Below are 6,759 nucleotides of genomic sequence, written 5' to 3'. Positions count from 1 at the left end.
AACACTGATAAATAAGTTGAACTAAAATATCTAATTGAAAGAATTCTTTGAGATTTGATTGATAGCAATATGTAGTAGATTCTGAGGTAAAATTGTACATATGAGAGTTTCAGAGGAAATTTTTTTACTTAAAAATGATTAATCTTGCTTAGGTTTTATTTATATTTACAGTTGAAAACTTATGGCAAAGAATACAAGAGAAGAGGATTTTCCATATAGTAAGACCCTGTGGGAAGTGAATGAACTCCAGGAAGCCATAGGTCTAATGCCATCCCCTACAATAAGGCAGACTGTGTAAGCCGTAATGTGGGACCCAATCCCCTTATCTTTATCTTTGATTCACTCTATTTCCTAGTCCATGACTTCCCCTACTATACTAGAGTTATGATCAAATTTTTCATCTCAACATTTATGAAAAATCAATAGCCGGAACTCAGATAGACAGAATTTAAATTGGTATCTAGAGAAAATCTTCAGTGCCCACCTCTCTCTGAAAGAGGTTGGAGATTTGACTCCAGAGAGTTTCTATCATTTGCTGGTCAATTTTCAATGAGGTAATTCTCATCATAAATCTTAGTAGGGAAACACTATTGTTGAATACTATAGGTGTTCCATTAATTGAGAGGAATGGTAGGCCTGGGATGATTGTCTACTTACCCAAGGGCCTTCTTGCTATCCTGTGTTTGGGTACACTCAGCCAATAAAAAAAAAAAAAAAAAACAAGAACACCTTCCCTGATTTAACTCTGGCTATTGCAACTGGGATTTCCAAATGCTAAGTGCTAATGCATGATTTAAAAGTGTGCTATTTCCTTATTCCCTTTAGGCTACAAAGCTTTTGTGTCTCTGCTAGAAACGTCAAGGTCACTTGAAGGTTGGGCTGAGCAAACACCACACATTGTAAACACTTGTGGTGCTGTAGTCTTGTATTTACAAGCTTGAAAACTGTTCATTTAGAGACTAAAAGCAGAAAGTTGCTTGATTTTACGTGAACCCATACCATCTCCAAAATTAAAATATTACTTTGTAGATGTCACCAATAATGAAGATAAAGGGAATTAAATTCTCTGTAGTCCTTTTTCTTACAGTGAGTAAGTTCTAGAAGCCCCTATTACTTTATGTAAAATTTCAGAAGTTGATCATGTAGCAAGACTCTCAAATAAACCATTAATATATTTAATAGAGTATGTAACATCAAAGTATTTCAAAATCATGGACTTCTGATAGAAGTTTTCCATTTTCATAGGGAATACAACTTTATTAATTGGAACTCACTATTTTATGGTACACAAATCAAAAATTATGAAAACAAAAATGTCACTCTGAGTCCCAAATTAAAGAATCTTTTTTTTTCCTATGATAGATAAGTCAGTGAGAATATGAGATGAAAGATACTTAAAGCTTCCCTTGATGTAGAATTCTTTTTGAATTGCATCATGTTAATGTGTTTATGTGCCTTTCCTGTCACATTATGAGCTACAATACAACTCCAGAAAGATTGGCAATAAAGAATCATTAAGTAATACAAACTAATTTTTCCAATTGTTTCTAAAATTTTCATTAGTTTAGAGGGTTAATTGTACAGTTTTAGCACAATCATTATTTATCATCACTTGGTTTATGGGAAAGAATTAGAGTTATTAGCTATTAAATTATCCATGAAAATTTGACACTCCTCTAGACCAAACAAACCCTGGGGCATGCTGATTTTCCCAGCGTGAAACATCTGTGGCTTCAACTAGAAAGAACTTAGCATTGTCTAATTAGATTTCCAAAATTTATAAGGTTCAAATATTCTGGTATTAGAAACCCGAGAACTGGAGTGAAAGTTTAAATTGTCACATATTAAAGTTTATTTAAATCTTCCTAATGATGACTATATTTTTATACTGAGGGCTGCATTGTAATTCATTTGAACCAACCAAGAAATACTTAGATATATGTCAAAGATCAATCTTAGCTCTCTGTGTAAACACGTACAAATTTTTTTGAAATATTTGAAAATAATTGTGATGAGTTTAGACAGTGCTAGAGATGTTTAAGACTAATATACCTTACAAGCCATTGAATTAAGGGCACATATATTTACTAATTATATTGATTCATCTTTAGTTCTATTTTTTTCTTTTTGTTTTTTGTTTTTTGGTTTTTTTTCCGGTACCAGGAATCTAACTCAAGACCTTGCACTTGCCAGGCAGGTGTTGCGCCGCTGAGCTAAATTCCCAGCCCCTCGTCTTTAATTCTTGATTATCTGAGGAATAGAAAAAAGTTATTTAAAAATGATTAGTTTTGCTAAATTCTTGCTTCTATTTCTTCTCTGTATGTTTACCATAGAAAATGCTTCAATAAAGTTCAGGTCTAAACTAGGAAATTTGTTACACATGATGAATGTTCCATTTAAATTCTGGAATATTCTTTCTAGAAAAACAACAGAACTATCTCTCAGGTATAGGAGATACTGGGATGCAAATGCCCTTTGGTTTTACAGTGGAGGGGACTAGTTGAGATACGGGTACTGGAGATGTCCACTCTTGTCCCAAGATGCTACACAGGGCAGAAGAGGATTTCCTGCCAACTCTACCATGTTATCCACCATCTTACCCTACATTTTCAGGAATTTGTCTCAGCCAAGTTGGCTCCAGGTGTTATGTTGACAACAGAACCCCGCTGTCACCATGTACAAGTACAAGGTGGTTCCACGTAACTAGAACCAGACATTCTGCCAAAGAGAACATGCAGCTTTCTCCTCAGGGGCGAAACATTTTTCTTCATAGCTTGAACGAAGACTGTGCCTTATTCTAATGTATTCAGAGACGTGTATGTAATTGGTTCACCGTTCAGTGTACTGGGTTTCTTATTTAAGATATGAATAAATTAAAGTAAATGATTTATAGATTATAAATAAACCATATACAAAATAGATTTAGAGTTTTTAAGTTAGGTACACAAAAAATGAAATAATTTGTCCTTAGAATTACTTTTATTTAAATGTCACCTGTTTTTCTATTTCATTTAAAATACTATTGGATTAATTAAGAAAAATCACCCCACCCATTTCCCCCATTCTCCATAAGATTTATAACAGTCAATCGAAGGCAAGGAAGAACTGCCTTGCCATTGTGAGAACAGGAACACCACTGAAACCCCTAAAGAATAAATGCAGAGGTGGAAGTACATTACAGGTGAGATGTTTAATTGCAACCTTGCAAGGTGGGTGTCTGTACAAAGCCAGGGACACTTGATTTGGAAAGCAGTGAACTTCTGTCCCCTTGCTCACAAAACAAGCTTCCCAAGCTCTTACTAGATGAGAGCAGGGAGGTACAGTGTTGTTTGAAATGATGCCTGTCACGTCCCCTTTTGCCTTCCCTATGCAAACTTGTACATTTTCTCTTTGTGGTTCTTTATGACCTTTTCATTTTTATGACCATAATTGTTTAGCAATTATCTCTTACCATAGTACCTTATCTGTGTTTAGTTTCATGAATTATTTAACTGTGAGTCATTTTTCAACCTACATGTCCTCTGTTTGACTCAGTCATCAATGGATAAGGAAAATGGCTTCCCATTAAGTCTCCATTGAAGTATTTGAGATTAAAATGATTATAAACCATCTTATTATTTTATTTCTTAAAACAGTAAATTAATTAAAGAAGAAATCTCTGAAAATGTAATCTTCCAAACGGGGAAAAAGAAGGTAACAATAAAAATAAAAGAGCTCTCAAGTAAAGAAGTTCCGTCTGGGGTGTGAACTGCTGCACCACTGGCATCAGCAGCTAACTGGGATCGTAAGCTCAGCACCAGCAATGAATTAAATGGATGGTATTTAAGAAAGGTAGAGGCTTTATTTGTAAGGAGGAAAAAGTGGATGATAGAAAGTTGCCCCTTGGGCCTTTGTTTCAGGCTTCTTTTATGAGGTTTTGGGGGACCCTTCCCCCTAGATGGGTACCTGGAACTTGTCACAACCTGATCGACTCTTTAGGCTGTGTTGTATGAGTCCCACACCCCAGGACCCTAACCTGGGCACCACCGCCTACATGCACATTCCTTTGGTGAGCTTTGTTTGATTTCCTCCTGCCCATCTGTCCTCCCTGTCAGGGCCCAATCTCTGGGATTTGTAGGTTAGTTAGGAGGATTCTCATAGAAAGTCATTTTACAGTTTGTAGTTAATTAAGAGGATGTGTGTATCTAGTGCAGTAATATAGTGACCCTAAAGTGAGAATGCACATACATATATATGTGCATAAGTGTGAGTATATATTGTTATATACTGAATCAGAGTTTTTCTTAGGTAGCCCCAACACCCTTTGTTTTCTCTGTACTTCATTGGTGAGGAGGGACTACTGTCTTGGTTTCACAGAACCGGTTTGTCCTGAGCTCTGTGTCTATCTGCCTCCCCTCCGGTCATTTGATGTAAGGTCCAATGTCATTTGGTGCCTTTTTAAAAATCTGGATTTCCTTCCTCCTCCTCCTCCTTCTGCTCCTCCTCCTCCTGATCCTTCTCCTTCTCCTCCTCCTCCTCTCTTCCCCTCCTCCTCTTCCATCTCCTCCTCTGTCTCCTCCTCCTCTTCCTTCTTCTTCTTCTTCTTCTTCTTCTTCTTCTTCTTCTTCTTCTTCTTCTTCTTCTTCTGCTTCTGCTTCTTCTTCCCCTTTGACTTTTCTATCTTTATAATTTTAATTTCTTCCTCCAGGAATATTTTAACTGTATCTATTAGCCAGAACAACTATTGAGGCCCTTATGCAATTGTTTCTTTGCCTGCAGATCTCTTTTCCCTACAAAGACTGATATAATTATCATGGCAACTGGAGTCTTATAAAACAAATTCTAACTGTAGAATATTACTTTGTGTTAGTTGCAAACAGCCTGGTAATCAAAATAGTTTATAATGAAATGGAGTTTCAGGTATTATATTTCTTTTTTTCCATTCCAAGAAAATGAAATAATGGATATGTACTAAATAGTGGGGAAAAAGAGACATGCTTATTAGAATCACTTGAAAATATTTGGTCCCTTTAACTTGAGTAAAAACCCAATAAGACATTCCAATATTCTTCAACATGGTGAAGAATATCTATACATAAATTTGCAGATGTGAAATAAATTTCCATTTTTACCTGTAAACTTGTTTTTTGTTTTTTGTTTTGTTTTGTTTTGTTTTGTTTCCAGTACCGGGAATCAAACTCAGGACCTTGTGTTTGCCAGGCAGGTGCTGTGCCACTGAGCTAAATCTCCAGCCCCTACCTGTAAGTTTTCAATCCAGCTTTCTTCCAATAGTTCTAAAAAGATAAAAACTTTTTGAGAAAAAAAAAAAACTAAGGGTAATGAAACTTATACATCACCAAAGAAATGTATAATAGACAAAAATTCCTCAAATCTCAGAATATAACAGGAGGTACAGTGCAATTCTAGATATTAAAATCAGTTTTTACATTCACAAGTGGAAAGGTTGTATCCATTTCAAATATTATGTGAAAAAAGAAATCTGTCATACAATTGTTTTATTCTTCTAAAGACATGAACTTTTTAGAAATTCAAAATATGCTGAAATTAATGGAGACTATTCTTTGGATTTTAAACCAACTCAGAATCATACAATAGGGGCACTTATTTCTTTGTCATTTAGAATTGATGAGCCTGTTAGATGCTAATTTCAGGGTGTCACTAGCAACCATTTTGGGAGTAAAGATTGATTTGAATAACAGTGGGTTTTCCTTGAGGTAAAGTAGAAATACAATTAGAAGTAGGAGCTCATAATTTATCTCAGCTTTATGTAAAAATATTATCAAAAAGGATATGAGCAACTAACAAATGCTGAAATGTGCCAAGAATTCTAAATCTGCCAGGATTAAATAAGAATAAAAATCAAATTCTCCTCCTGTTAGTTTGTCTTAAAAACATTAATAAGGATCTTGGTAGAGGTAAATTTAGATTTACATATAACTTACAGAGTCAGTTAAGATGAGATGTGATAACACATTTAGTAGCATTTTTTGACCTAGTAGGTATTCAGCATTTGCAATATTTTTAAAAGTCAGAATTTTTCCAGAAGTACCACTTATGCCATTATCAATATGATAAAAACATTGAAAACTAATCATAGCTATTATTCAAGGTGAAAAGTCATTTTTATGAGCTCAGAAAAATTGCATGAAGCTACATTTTGTCTTCCATTGTGATTTGTAGGAGCCAACTTGAAGTAAACACTTTCTCCTTAGTAGCTTCTACTCAGAAGAATGTTTAGTAACAAGATTTTTATATTATGCTTCATATAAATACCTTAGTTATTGAATTATATTTATATATTTAAGAATTACACAAATTCTTTATGTAATGCCATTTTCCTCTAAATAACTATATATAAAAATTACAAATAGAATTTTTTAGTAATTTCGTTATGAGCAACTTTTGCCTAATTATTCACTGATTATTTTAGAAGTATACATTTTATAAACGTCACCTGTGGATTTTCCTTTCATTTATATAAAATATAGAGGAGATATCTCATTTTCACTTTTCTCTACTATCTTTTCTCTACTATCTCATTTTCACTGATTAAAACTTATGAATTAAAGTGACAAAGAGGTTAACAGAGGAACACAAATCATATACAAATTTTGATAGTATTTTAATATACATACATGAAACAAACCATCAAAAGCAGTGAAAAACTTCTGTGAAGTGATTAGGTTCAAGAGCTTATGTAGTACTTTAGCAAGCAATGCTGAATTGTGAGGAGTGACTGGACAAAGATAAGGGGGCCTA

The sequence above is a fragment of the Chinchilla lanigera genome, unplaced genomic scaffold, assembly GCF_000276665.1.
Source record: "Chinchilla lanigera isolate Chin_1 unplaced genomic scaffold, ChiLan1.0 scaffold00002, whole genome shotgun sequence".
In the NCBI taxonomy this organism is placed as follows: domain Eukaryota; kingdom Metazoa; phylum Chordata; class Mammalia; order Rodentia; family Chinchillidae; genus Chinchilla; species Chinchilla lanigera.
The sequence above is the reverse complement of the archived record's forward strand: the minus strand, read 5'-3'. Positions refer to the sequence as shown.